The 15654-nt window shown below is 38.9% G+C and overlaps 1 long non-coding RNA gene across 1 annotated transcript; it reads right to left on the reverse strand.

Annotated features, from left to right (window-relative positions):
- Nucleotides 1–12803: 12803 nt before the first annotated feature.
- On the reverse strand, nt 12804–13391 carry LOC116556654. Its single transcript, XR_004271111.1, has 2 exons — nt 13127–13391; nt 12804–12886 (listed from the first exon to the last, which is right to left on the reverse strand). It is a non-coding gene; the product is annotated as an uncharacterized LOC116556654 (long non-coding RNA).
- Nucleotides 13392–15654: the final 2263 nt, after the last annotated feature.

Genomic DNA, 15654 nt, shown 5'->3' on the forward strand with positions numbered 1-15654 from the left:
GTTAGTTCAACCATTATGGAAAGCAATGTGGCATTTTCAAAGAGCTAAAAACAGAGCTACCATTTGACCCAGCAATCCCATTACTGGGTATATACCCCCAAAAATAAAAATCATTCTATCATGAAGGTACATGCATGCATATGTTCACTGCAGCACTATTCACAATAGTAAAGACATGGAGTCATCCCAAATGCCCATCAATGACAGACTGGATAAAGAAAATGTGGTACATATACATCATGGAATACCGTGCAGTCATATAAAAGAAGGAGATCATGTCCTTTGTGGAAACATGGGTGAAGCTGGAGACCATTTTCCTTGGCAAACTAATGCAGAAACAGAAAAACAAATACCACATGTTCTCTTGTGGGAGCTAAATGATGAGACCACATGAACACAAAGAAGAAAACAACAGGCCTACTTGAGAGTGAAGAGTGGGAGAAGGGAGAGGATAAAAACAAATAATTATTGGGTGCTAGGTTTCATAACCAGATGTCAAAATAATCTGTACAACAAACCTTTATGACATTAGTTTAGCTGCACATGTACCCTTGAACCTTGAACCTAAACTAAGTCTTTTAAAAAATAGAAACTTTTAAAGATGACAGTACTACACCAAAATGCAAATTGTGAGGCTCTTGGCCCTTCTATTCAAAACTCTATAAATGTTATGTGTCACTTTTGTCTCTTTTTAATTGTGAGTGCAAGCAATCCTAGAAGAATAAGGATCTTTGATGATTTATATAGAAATAGGTTATATCAACTTCTTATCTCTGAAGAAAGAAACCAAATGTAACTAACTTTTTGGGGGAATAAATGAGTAAATTGTTTATGCTTGCATTAATAAAAAGATGATCCTATTGGGATCAGAAAAAAAATTCAAGAAGCATTGAGTGTCACCAGTGAAAAAGCCACCTATGGCCATAGACTAGTAGATAATTTTGATTTTTATTGCACAGCTATTTTTACATGAGAAAATGAATATGGCCAAATGAGTTTCCCCATAAATTCCAATTTACTTCTTTTTATGAAACTAATTTTGTTTATACTTGCATGCCTCTTACTGATAATGAGTTACTAATAGACTGGTTTATGATTCTAACAAATTAACCCCCGTGCGCTTGTGTAGCCCGTTTATCTCCACCCTCCCTCTCCTTTTGTTTTCAAGTGGGAGAAAAAACATCCTGTCATGTAAAGGAAATCTTTTATAATTGTTAAAATGTATTATTCATCGATAGTGAAGTAATGTGGTTAGTTTTTTTAATATAGTTTTTGGCAGATGATTCACATTTGCGCTGTGTCTAAGTTGACTTAGAAACACATTATCAATGGGCAAGAAATGGTAGAGTCTGGTGGAATAATACGTTTGAAATGAGACGAGTGGTCCTTCCTGCTTTTCTTCTTTTCTCTGGGCCTCAGTTTCTATACTTTTTTTTTTTGTTTTTTGAGATGGCGTTTCTCTCTTTCACTCGGGCTGGAGTGCAATGGTTTTATCTCAGCCCACTGCAACCTCCTCTTGAAAACCAGTTTCAAGTGATTCTCCTGCCTTAGCCTCCCAAGTAGCTGGGATTACAGGTGCCTGGATTAAAATTGCCTTTATTTTGAGCAAAAGAAGGTAATAGCCAATGTACCATTCATCAATTGATAAAACTGCTTCACCGAAAATTATTTTTCTCTTGTAATTAACTGTTGACACTTCTGTTTGAATACATTTCCATTCTTCAGTTAAAAGATAAATTATTTGATTTTCTTTTCCTGTGGTTTCCTACTTCTAACAAATATCTATTGAAGGCACACTACTACATATGGATGAAGTACTCTGTTAATGCCATGAGCAAGACATACTAGTTGAGAGATTTTCTGTTGGAATCACCAGAATTATTCATTTATTCATTCAGCAGATATTAGCTTGCCTACCATAGACAAGACCTGATGCCAGGCTCATGGGTCTTATCAAGATGAAAAAGGCCAAAACGCTATGTGTCCAGAAAAACAGAGATCATATTTTACTGGGTAAAGCTCAAAGTCAAGGAATACTTAGCAGAGTAAAAGACATTTGAGTTGTGCCTTAGAATAAGGTGGGTAAGATTTTTAACATGTGCAATGTGCTCATGGGGAGGCTCTTATAGGAGGGAGGAGGAGCATAGACAAATGCATCAGTGCTGGAAAGCAGCATGCTAATCAGGAGGTATAGTCTGACTGAATTTTGAGTGCACGTAGAACAATGTGGGCTTAGGCCCGAACATAAGTGAAAGCCAGATTATTGAATGCCTTAAGTGTTGTTAGTCCAAAGAGCTTAGATAGATATCTACCTGTCCACGTGAGATTTAACTGAAAGCATGGACAGATACTAGCAAATGTTAAGAAAATTTCTCCTTAGATTCTGAGTTTGAAAACAGTAGACTGTGTTAAATCGGACACATGAGCTAATCTAATCATATATATTTTTGAGATTTGTCTTTAGATCTTCTAAGCTTATTTTAGGTTTGCAAAAAGACCATACAAAGATATACAATATGCAAATATGAATAATTTCAGTAAATCTTATACAGTTTGAAATTAAATGTCCATCTTTTTACTGGTATTCATGGTAGTTACGCTGAGAAATATCACTAATTCTTTTAATAAATGAATTCTTTTAATAAATACATTTTTAAAATTAAAAAAAGGAAGTGTTTTGAAGGCCAAATTGTGTATCTGTTTTCAGGATATTCAGTAAGGCAAGAAGAATACTTCTATTCAGAAAGAGCATATTGCAGCAGGTGTTCTATAAGCTGTGTTAATGTCCGACAAAAAGGATGAAGGATTTTCTAAAATAACAAATGTCTGACAATTTGTTTTCTGCCTATTTGGATGACTATGACCTCTGGACAATCATTTTTACTTCAACCTTCCCTGGTGTTTGTATAGAAACAGCCTTTATGTTGTAACAATGAGAAACATAATCTTACTAAGGTGGAAACACTCAATAGGTAGATTATATCAAATAACCATGTTCCAGGATATTGGTGAGAATAAAAAATGAAAAGATAGTCCATGCCAGGCTCAGTGGCCCACAGCTGTAGTCCCAACGCTTTGGAGGGCTGAGGAAGGTGATTCACTTGAGCCCAGCATTTTGAGACCAGTTTGCAACATGGCGAAACCCCATCTTTAAAAAACTTAGCCAGGCGTGGTGACATGCGCCTGCGGTCCCAGCTAATCAAGAGGCTGAAGTGAGAGGATCACTTGTGCCCAGGAGGCCGATGCTGCAGTGAACCATGATTGTGCCACTGCACTCCAGCCTGGGCAGCAGAATGTGACCCTGTATGGAAAAAAAAAAAAAAAAATTGCTGAGCGCGATGGCTCAGGCCTGTAATCCCAGCACTTTGGAAGGCTGAGGTGGGCAGATCACTTGAGATCAGGAGTTTGAGACCAGCCTAACTAACATTTGTCTTTACTAAAAATACAAAATTAGCCAGTCATGGTTGTGCATGCCTGTAATTCTAGCTACTCAGGAGGCTGAGGCAGGAGAATTGCTTGAACCCAGGGGGTGGAGGTTGCAGTGAGCAGAGATCGTACCATTGCACTCTAGCCTGGGCAACAAGAGCAAAACTCCATCTCAAAAAAAGAAAGAAAAGAAAAAGAAAAGAAAGTCTTTCACATTAACAACTGGCTTGGCATTCCAGTATTTTCTTTATTTTTAATAATATCAGTTAAATCACAAAATTTCCTATTTTCCAGTTTTGGAAAGCACAATTTTCCTTGAGGTGTTTATGATTTTTTACAGTATTTTGAATATGTATGCTTTTCTCCAAAAGAGTTCCCAACATGAATCTAATTTCTAGAATTTTCTCTCTTCTGTAACCAATATTTTTCTAGGTTAGCCTAGAGGACCTTGTAATGAAAATATTTATTTTGGGATTATTACCTAAATGACAATATAAAAATTATGTCAGATTGTTTCCATATATTATAGTTAATTCAAGGCTTAATTGGAAATCAAAATTGTATCTTGTATGTAACACTGAGCTCTGAATTCAAAGCAATGGGTTGAGTTAGTTAATTCAGCCAAACTCTTTGGTTTTATATCTTAATGCATGGTGACACTTATATTCAGTAACAAATCTATTGGCGTCTTTTGCATCGAGTTCATCACAATTCAATAAGCAGTTAGATCCTTGTAAATCTTATATGTATATTTTGTTATAAGTAAAGTATACTGTTATTGACTTCATGCAATTCAGTTTTTTTCCTTCAAAATTAACATTCATAGAGATTTACTTAGACACCTCCCTTCCCAAATAAATGAGGTTAGTAGATGAGGGGTAATCAAATGTGATCTGGTGAAATCTTCATGTTGGAGCTGAAATCACACCTGATGTTGGTGTTCTGGTGATGACAAAGCCATCAGAGTAAGGCAAAGGAGATCTGATGATGACACGTAAAGAAAATGACAGTGGTGTTGGAGGAACCAAATCCTATGTGTCTATATCATCCTCTCTCAACATTATAATAATTTTTGAAGCTGAAAAAACTGAAATCAGGCTATATTTGATGACATTGTAGTATTTTAGATCTGTAAGGTATCTTTGAGATGGTATAATCAAATTTTGATAAGTAATCGCTTAAGGTAAAAAATATAAATGTGCATAGCCAAGAACCTTAATCTCCTGTATAGTATCAATGAGTCAAAAATATTGTTGAGCACCTTTTGTGTTCCAGGCTCTATTGTAGACTGTATGGGCACATGAAAAGTTTGGAGTCCCTGATGTCAAGATGCTTATGTTCTAGAGGAAGTAGATATGCAGTTTTTTTTTTTTTAAAGTAAACATATGAGGCTAGACATGGTGGCGCATGCCTGTAATCCCAGCACTTTGGGAGGCTGAGATGGGTGTATCACTTGAGGTCAGGAATTCCAGTCTACCCTGGCCAACACGGTGATATCTCATCTACTAAAAATACAAAAATTAGTCAGGCATGGTGACATGTGCCTGTAGTCCCAGCTATTCAGGAGGCTGAGGCATAAGAATCATTTGAACCCAGGAGCCAGAGGTGGCAGTGAGCCGAGATCCTGCCACTACACTCCAGCCTGGGCAACAGAGTGAGACTCTGTCTCAAAAAATAAAAAATAATTTTAAAAAGTAAATATGAGATATTCTAGGTATCAGTATGTGCTATAAAGAAGATAAAATAAGGTTAATGCAGTGACTGCCTTAGCTGATGTGTTTGGCCAAAGACCTGTAAGGTAACACAGGAATTCCAATGTGGATGATGAATGGGGCTGGATGGACTTGGAAGCATGGCAAAGAATTTGGATTTCATTCTGGGTGGAAGATTTTCCATAAGCAAGGGAGACATTCTGACAGACACTTTTGAAAGATTACTCAATTGCTGGATGGAAGATGGACCTAAGGGGTCAAGGGCAGTGGTGCAAGGATAAATGGCTATTGCAATGGTGTAGGTGAGAGAAGAGGGGTCTTGGACTATTATTAAAGCAGTGGAGATGGTGAGAAATGGGCAGTTTCAGGGTATAATATGGATATGGAGCTGGCTTACCTATAATAGGTATAAAAGACAGAAAGAAATAGATGATGAAGACTAGATTTTTAGCTCATCAACTGAATATCTGAGGATGGCACTTATTTAGGTATGAAGGTGTATTCGCCTGTTTTTACACTGCTGTGAAGAACTACCTGAGACTAGGACTTATAAAGAAAAGAGGTTTAATTAACTCACAGTTTGGCATGACTGGGGAGGCCTCAGGAAACTTACAATCATGGCGGAAGGGGAAGCAAGGCATGTCTTACCATGACGGAGCAGGAGAGACAGAGTGAAAAGGGAAGTGCCACACTTTTAAATCATCAGATCTCATGAGTACTCACTATCACAAGAACATCAAGGGAGAAATCCTCCCCCATGATCCAACCACCTCCCACCAGGCCCTGCTTCTGACATGTGAGGATTACAATTCAAGATGAGATTTGGGTGGGGACACACAGCCAAACCATATCAGAAGGCTTCCTAGCAGAATGATTTTAGGGGATGGGTAGGAGGCAGGTGAATAAAGACTTCTGTTTTGACCATGCTCTTTGAAGTGTCTATTAGATACCAGGTAGTTGGTTGTATATAAGAATCCCTCTGACTGCTGCAGTTTTCTCTGGGTTCCACTGGGAGGTAGTATCAGATTATATCTATAGAATATTATGGTAATGAGCATCTGTATGATGATGAATTACCTGGGAATCTTGGACTTCTGATAGCGGCTGGCATAGTTTGGGATATAAATTAAGATGGATTGATCCTGCAAGTCAGAGCATACAGTAGATGTAGATGCTGGTCATTACTCGGCTTGCTTCCATTGAGACAGTTTAATGATACTTAACTGTATATGATGTTGGGAATTATCCTTAGCTTTTTCTTTTTCATAAAAAAATTTAATAACCAGTTTTAAAATCATTTTCCTGGTTAATCTTTCTAAAATGAAACTTTGGAAGAATTATTTTGTCAAAGTTTATTCTGTACATATGAGTTCAATACTTCAATAATAAACACCATCCAGGAGTTCTGTCTTAGTGCACACAAATATAACAGTATAAATTGTAAGTGGTTGGTTCTTTCATTAAAGGGGCCAAACACAGCTAAAATATCCTAAGGGGTCACTTATTTTTTTTCTTTACCTGTAGATATCAGGTACAATCAGGTACCTAATCACTGGGTATCTAGGTTTTAGTGAGAATGCCATTTTCCCTAACTTTAACTCACACCCATTGGGAAGGGGAGGGGCTCTGATTTTGGAGGACAGAGCAAGGTTGGAGAATGTACAAATAGAATTGGGTAAGTTATTTCAGATCCTACTACTCACCCTTCATTCATTTCCCGGATCATTGCCCAAAGAGTGGAGAAATTGCTAGTCAAGCCAGTCACGTGAACTAAATCTATCCTGGCAGTCCCGGAGACTGCTGCAGGCTGACTGCCTGATGTTCAGGCCCACTGGGGCTTTTCCCTTTTCAGAAGGGATTTCTCCCCACAAACTCTGACTTTGCTTTTTCATTTCCTTAGAGCTTATAAAACAACTTAATATGCATTTCCCCATCCAAGCTACCTTCCACTATTCCCCTACTGATTCTCTCTGCCATGTATATTTTACTCTTCTCTTCCTTTCTCTGCTCTACCCTTACCCCTTTGTTGTCAATGAGTAACTGCTAAATGCGAATGATTCTTCTAAGTTTTCTCAACCAGCACTTTCTCCCATCCAACCGTTTGTTTATGCCTCACAGGCATTTTATCCCATAATCAATTAACACCAGTTCTATGACAACCTGCTCTGACACTCCCCACTCTTTGCCCCTGTTATTTTTCATTTCTTCCTCATTGACTCTCGATAGACTCCTCACTTGTATTTTACTTTTCATATTTTATCATTTGAGCCTTGTATTATTAAGAAAACGTCCACCTGCCATTCCAGTTCGTAAAGTTTTGCCAATTAGAGGAGTCCATGTGCTGTTCATTTTTGCATCCTTCAGCACAACCTAGCCAAGTACAGCACTCATAGTAGATGTTTAACAAATGTTGGTTGTGAATGAGCTCATGGACCAACTGAAATTCTATGTCTTCTAGAAAAACTCAGTTCCAATACTGCAACCCACATTGATCCTATTTTTGTATTCTCCTAGAACTTCATGTCTGCATTAGTCAATTCTTTATTTGTAACTTAATCATATGTGCTTTTCTATTATCATTTAAGTGTTCCACTGTGTAAACCTTTTTTCCACATTTTATTGTAAACATACAGAGAGCTCATAACCAGCCTCTCCGGGGTTATTGGCAGTGTATTGGCCACAGAAATTGTTCATTAAGTGTGTGCTGCATGGAAGAATGAATGAATTAATGCATGATTTAAAGAATGAATAAATGCACTCCTGTCTTTTTAATCTACTGCTCAGCTTCCTGATCTTGTAGGCATGAATGCTTAGTGTCACTTGATTCTTGGCATTTCCTCCACTTTCCAAATCAAACCAGACACAGTATATTAATGACGCTTGGCTTTCAATACCTCTGAATCCATTCTAAGTGTAATAAAAAATTTTGCCCATCCTCCTTCAAAACATAAAGGTAAGCAAAAATCAGTCATAAATCATAAAACTAGCCTATAGCTACTACCTATATGATAACCACACCTGGCAGAGAGGTTGGTGGGTTTCACCCAGTGTATTTTAGCCTTTTCTCTTTTTTTGATAATTTCTCCTTGTAAAGTGTAAGACTATAGAACAGGATGTCTTTCTGCCTTTAAGCAACTCATTCACACATTTATAAAATGCCAGTTAAAGTCAGGTGCATTAGTCTGTTTTCACACTGCTATAAAGAACTACCTGAGACTGGGTAATTTATAAAGAAAAGAGGTTTAATTGACTAACAGCTCCACAGGTTTAACAAGAAGCATGACTGACAGGCTTCAGGAAACTTACAATCATGATGGAAAATGAAGGGGAAGCAAGTAGGTCTTACCATGCTTGAGAGAGTGAGGGGAGAAGTGCCATACTTTTAAACCATCAGATCTCATGAGACCTCACTATCACGAGAACAGCATGGGGAGAATCTGCCCCCATAATACAGTCACTTCCCACAAGGTGCCCCCACCCCCCCACCCCCCCCCCCCCGCCCCCCCCGCCCCCCCACCCCCCACCCCCGACACATGAGGATTACAATTTGACATGAGTTTTGGGTGGGGACACAGAGACAAACCATATCAGGTAGCTAAAAAAATCAGTGTTAAAGAAGAACAATGCAGCATTTAAACAGTGTTCACATTGGTTTTATTTATTGTTACACTTTAATAAACTAAAGTATGAAGTAGCAGAGGAAATGGCCCTTATGGCTACTTTGGATGAAAAACTACATGACACCTGAGTAAATAGGGAAGTCATCCACCCACCTAGCCCCATGTGTAACCAATTAGGAAACTAATTACAGGCAAACACTGTGCCCCATTTAGATAAGAACAGTGGATTACTACCTTTCCAAAGTATGAAGAACATAAGCTATAACTAAACAGCTTTTTAAGTAAATAAATTTGAGCCGTTTTGGTTCAATTACAACATAATCATTACTAGTTTTAAATCATCATGATATTGCTGTATAGCTATGAGAGTTTACTCATCCCTAATTGTTGGCTGGGTGTATATTATTATTGCTGAGATGAAAAGGAAATTCTCAAGCTGCAATTAATAGCTGCAGTACACATCTGAGCCAATTCATATGTATGATGAACATATACGTACATTTCTAAAAATATTATCTTGTTCAACTCAAATGTGTTATTTCTTTCAATTGATTATATTAGTTTACAGTATCAATTTGGCTTAGTAAAGAGAAGCTATAGGTCTTTAGGTGTTCTCAATGATTTAGATTGCTCCTTCATTTTGTGAAAGTTTCACAGTCTACCAGGATCTGTAGAAATGACAGCTGAAGGGAGATTCAGGCAGGCAGGGAGAGAACATCCTAGTGATGACTAGCTGGGTTTTAGAAAGAGGGCATACTCCTGAGTAATTGATCCGAGGGAATTTTAATTAAATTAGTGTGACCAGCTAAATCTTGCTAGGTAGTATACAGCTGAGCTGGAAAATTATATAGAGAAGTTTATTTGCTCCAGACAAAATATTTTTAGGGTATCAGGTAAATATACAAATTAATAATGTTAATTTTGCTCCAAAAAAAAAATTCAATAAATTCAATTCTAGCCAATTCAATAAATATTTCATTCTTTTGCTCATACAATAAAGGCTAATTATCCCATTTTATGAGAGTTTAGCTTCTAATTTCAACTGAGATTATAATGTTTCTGTAGCCAATGGAATAATTTCCCCCATGAGATTCATAAAACCTAAATAGGAATCTCTTGAGTCCTCTACAAAATGCAAATAAAGCTGAGGCCCAAAGCATAATGAGGCTGCAGTGACAGGCCTTGTCACAGTACTCCTTCTAGGATGCCAATCAGCAAAGGAACAAGTGTGGCAGGAAGGACACCTAGTCAGTGCACTAGTCAGGCCTCGTTTGATACACGAAGGGTAATCTGTAGGCTCATGTGAGCTCTTGGCCTCATTCACGAGTGTTGGCTCTACCAAGGCTTTTCTAGGCCCAAGTTTCTGCTATAAAATACAAGACATGAAACTTGAAGTAAACTTAAGAAGTAATATATTTATTTCTGTAAAAGGAGGAAATAGTATAGAAAGATCCCCAAGGGCCCATCCAGGTCAGGACTATGTCCATGCCCTAAAATGCCTGCCTCTGGGACATCACCCCTTGGAAACACAGGGAATGAGGAGTGTGGGTGCAAGTGCTGGTGGAGGGTGGAACAGGATACAGAGATGTGAGGTCACTTCCCAGCCACAGTCATGTACTCCGGCTGTCATCAGTACTTCGGGTTTTCTGCTAAGCGGGCACAAAAAGGTTTCATTCTGAAGAATTATCCCACTATTTTTACAGTGATGAAGGAAGGATAGGCAGTCCTCTACAAGGGACTCCAGGAGCTGTATCAAACTCTAAAAATACTGACGTTTAACCTGACAGTGTTGTCTCATCTGAGCCTCTGTGCAGAAGCGAAGGGTGATAATTAAATAGGAAAAGTGTGATGATAGAGGTCTGTAGATCTGAATCTGTGTGTGTGTGGTGGGGTGGCTCAGGAATGGGGCTCAAAATAGAGCCTGGGAGACTGCAATTGGGAAGCAATGTTCCCTCAGACACAGTAGGTACACCTAATGTACAACTGTTCTGGTGGACCTGTGCCCAGGGTTCCCACATAGCGAACGGGGTCTCATCTTTTGTGAAATATGACCCTCTGGCCAGGTGGGTCAGGCATGAGCAGAGAGACTATGGCTGAACTTGACGGCTCCTTAACAGACCCCCACCCTCAGTCTCTTATGTATGGTCCAAAGCCACAGTCTCCAGAGCCACAGAACAGCCTTAGTTTAATGTTGCCTAGAGGAGTCATAGTCCAACTTTTTCAACTTTCTTGGCATTCTTTTCCCAGTTGTACATTCATATTCTTTTAGACCATTTCTCAAAGCATGTTTTGCAAAATATCAACCTGCCAATACCTCTGAAGTAATCATTTAAAATTCCATTTGGGAATTGTTGCTCAAGAACAGTAGTTGTCAACTCTGGCTGCACATGAGAATCACAGGGAAAAAAATTATTTTAATACCAGTTATCTGGGCCCCATACCAAAAGACACTGGTTTGATTGATCTGGGTTATTCCAGGCATCTGCATGTGTTAGAAGCTCCCCACAGTGACTTGAGTGAATTAGAGTCTCTACCGGTGAACAAGTGTATGTCTGGAGGCAGGTGGGTGGGATGAGGCCACCTGAGTCCTGCTGGTAATCAGGAAGAAGGTCTCCAACACACACTGAGTATCTATTAAAGAGACTAGGATGGTTCCTGAGCCTGGATTCCATAGCTATGCTTTCAGAGGACTGCTCTGTCTCTCTCATTTTTGTTTTTGTTTTTTTTTTTCTTTCCAGAAGACAGGGCCTTCCCAATTTCACTCCTCTAACTAATAGATTCTCACAATTCAGTGTGCATAAAAGTCACTTGATGGAATTTTACTAACACGCAAATTCCCAGATGTTATCCTGGAAATTTTGATTTAGTAGCACTAGGAAGGTGCTGGAATATATATTTTGCAATTACTATATGATTTTGATGAAAGTGGTTGAGGGGCTATCTTAGAGGAAACACTACCTAAGCCTTCACCAAAGGTATAATCTGCTACCCTTGGGAATGTTCTGTGTCTTAAATTTTGGATCCAGCACCTACTGTTTGGCCCTGGGTGTAATTATTAACCTTTCTGTGCCTCAATTTCCACATCTGTAAAATAAACGAAATAAAAGTGCTTTATAGGGGTTGTGAGGATTAAAAGAAGTTAAGATAGAGGTCATGGTAATGGCCTGAGGTAACCAGGCGATAGATCTGGATAGCTTAGGGAATACGTGTGTGTGTGTGTGTGTGTGTGTGTGTGTGTGTGTGTGTGTGTGTGTTTTGAGAAGAGCCTTGCTCTGTTACCCAGGCTGGAGTGCCGTGGCACGATCTCAGCTCACTGCAACCTCTGCCTCCCGGATTCAAGTGATTCTTGTGCCTCAGCCTTCTGAGTAGCTGAGATTAGAGCCGTGCGCCACCATGCCTGGCTAATTGTTTTTGCCTTTTTAGTAGAGTCGGGGTTTCATCATGTTGGCCAGGCTGGTCTAGAACTCCCACTCTCAAGTGATCCACCTGCATTAGTCTCCTAAAGCACTGGGATTACAGGCTTGAGCCACCGTGCCAGGTGGGAATGCATCTTCCTTTTCTGTTGGCGCTGGTCCTCTACTAAGGCAGTAGTTCAGTCATTTACATGCCCTCTTTCTATCTCAGCCTTCCCACCACATTTCCCCACTCAAGGCTCACTCCAGACATGGTTGGAAGAAACTTTACTTCTATCCCTGTGATTTGTTGTAAAGAAAAACTAAAAAGTATCCAAATTGTGCTTTATAAAGGAATTCCTATAGTGGAGATTAAACATTCGGTCGAATGATGAAGATATGTCATTAAGCCTCATCAGACTCCATTAGTTCATTTCAATCAGCAGGTGACAACTGACAACTGCACATTTTAAAACCTAGACCTGTGATGACACCCAGTGGCCAAAATGTCAACTACTGAAATTTTAAAAATATATCAAGTATTTTCATCATCATACAAATAATATTGCAACTACTTTAAATTTTGAGAGCTATTCAGTAAAGCATGAAATGGTTCTACATTGGAAATATCATCAATGAAATGTGAACAAACCAACATTCCTTAGTACTGTATTTAGTAAAACTGTCAGCCAGTTCAGGCAGACAAAAGCACCAGCTTATCAAAGGCGACATATTCCTAAAAAAAAAAAAAAAAAAAAAAAAAAGTTTTTAAACTTGGAAAAAGTAATTTTTTATCAGTAGCAAAGAAACAGAAGACCAAATACAGGAGAGTACAACAGAGATTATTAAGACTTCACACACAGCCCTTTAAATAATTTGAAAATCATTAACTGGCTTAGCTTGGCAATTCAGTAATTCAGTTAACAGTAATTACTTTACCCAGTACCCATCCGAAAAGGTATAAGATATTTTGTACATTCTTTCACTCGCTCATTCAAAAATATTTCTTAGTTTCCTGGGTTGAGAAGCAGACTTGGAGAGGGAGGTTAATGTCCATGACGTTTCTGAAGGCAGGCACTTGGGAGCGCGCTTGCAGATGGAAAACAAAGGAGGAGGGCTGTGGAGAGAGAGGAGATAGTTCCTACACAGTCTCAGTTGACATCACAGAGAACTCTGAAGCTAGCCTGGCCTCTCAGTCTTGTCCCTTCTTGGGGTGGTGAGGCAGGGCTTTTATCCTCTGCCTCCATCCAGTCATTGGATGTGGGCTACTCCCAGAAAGGGAGTAACTTTAGGTGAGGCAGTTCTGAAGAGGGCTGATAGCTGAGGCTTGTCTACTGACAACACTCCCAGCAGCTGGAGGTGATAAGACCTTCAGTTTCAAGGGTGATCTGCGTGGCCCACCGTAGCATCCACTACACTAACACAGTATGATGCCAACAAAATAAACAGGCTTTTTGATCGTCAATAACTTGAAGATATGCATTAAGCCAATGAACACTTTGATATATACTTAGGGCTGTGAAGGAAGAGAAGGCTTTAAGAGAAGAATGGGCAGCGTTTGGGGAAAGGAGAGGAGGGCTAATGCCTGGCTATCTACTAGTTTCATAGTCAGGGCAGAGTGGCAGGAAGGATACAAAAGAGAACTCTAACACTTGGACTGGGAATTGCTTACCTTATTATGTGGGCAGCATGGAGTCACTGTGTTTTACCAAGGGAACAGAAAGCATAAGGTAGACAACTAAAGTGGTAGTGGAATAGATTGAATTAGAAGGAAATTGAGCATTTCAGAGTCAACACAGGAATCAAGCATTTTCTTCTGAAGTTCATCTCCAGTTTGGTCTTGTGTTTCTGGTCTCATTTCTCACCATTACCTTCTACATCCTTTCAGGCCTGTACGCGATGGCCTCTTCCGTTATCCGAATACAAACACTAACTCCATGTTTTTGTATTGTCCTTTGACACCGATGAAATTTTCCAGTCTTTAAGATCCAGCTCAAATTTCACCTCCTTTTGAAAAGTTTTTTCTACTTCAAGCTCTTTAAGGAGTTCTCTCTCTACCCTTATTTTCAAGATAAAGCAAAAATGTCTTAATGTAACTCACAAAAGCTGGTACCATCTGGCCTCTGTTTATTCACCTCACCAGACTCATCTCATCCCATTCCCCTATGTTTGTCTGCCAACGTGGTGAACTTGTGCCTTATTTGGCTTTTTATTAGGTTGGTGCAAAAGTAGTTGTGATTTTTTTGCCATTAACCACAATTATTTTTCACCAACTTAATAATTTCTGGAAATATAATAATATCTTTGGCGTGTGAAATGCTTCATTGTTAAATTGAGAAAAGGTAAACGGTCCTCACAAATAATATTACTTTTGATAGCTCTTCTCTTTCAAAGAATCATGTTTTAATACAGAGTATTGGCTGGGTGCAGTGGCTAATGCCTGTGGTCCCACTATTTGGGAGGCCAAGGTGGGTGGATCACTCCAGCATAGGACCTCAAGACCAGCCTGGTAATGCAGTGACACCCCATCTCTACAAAAAATAAATAAATAATAATAACAAAGAGTATTTCTTTTCTAAGTTCACTGGTGTACTAAGAAATTGAAGACTTCTGCACTACGATTTGTAGCCAGTCATCTCCAGAGCCTTGAATGCTCATGTTAATCATAAATATATGTTTCTTCTATGCGAAATATTTCTTCTAAGTAAAACATTAGTACATTTGCAACTGTAGAATTAGAAGGTATAATAAAGATTGTCGATTATAAGCCTCTCAGGTTATAGTCAAATAAACTGGCTAGGGGGTGTTAAATAGCTTGAAACACATTCCTTAGCTAGTTCATGACAATGTTGAAGCTAGAATCGAAGTTCATTTATTGTCAATAATAATAAACATTTAGAGGCCTTACATGAGCCAGGTACTACTCTAAACATGCTACCTATATTATCTCATTTAATCCCACAATCCTATGAGGTGATACTGTTATTATCTTTAATTAGAGCAAGGAAGCTTGGGTACGGAAAGTTTGGCTAAACTTGTCCAAATTGCAAAATGCATAATAATTATAATAAAGGCTCTCAAAAAGATCTTTCTCTTTTCAGCTTCTCAAATTTCCAAACCCATATATATCAACATATATAATGCATTAAAAATTAAACTCCTGCTATTGGGAAGTAGACTACATCTTCTGACCTCTTGATCTGAGCTGAATGGTCAGCAACTTGACACTTTGACCACTAAAACTGAGGCTGAAGTAACATTGTGTGACTTTTGGGGAAGTTATCAAAAGGCGCTGCCGCATCTAATTTCACCTTCTAGCTGCTCAGAGACTGCCATGTTAAGACACCTAAGCCAGTTTCCTTAAAATCGAAAGACTGCATGAAAAGAATGGCCTGGATGCCAGTAGATATAGGTGAGGGAAACTCACTTGGACTGTTCATCCATTCCCACTATCAGCTGACTACAGCCACGGAGTGAGACCACAAGAACAACTCTACTTACCTC

This window comes from Sapajus apella, unplaced genomic scaffold, assembly GCF_009761245.1.
Source record: "Sapajus apella isolate SASKATOON/1434 unplaced genomic scaffold, GSC_monkey_1.0 scaffold2, whole genome shotgun sequence".
Lineage (NCBI taxonomy): Eukaryota > Metazoa > Chordata > Mammalia > Primates > Cebidae > Sapajus > Sapajus apella.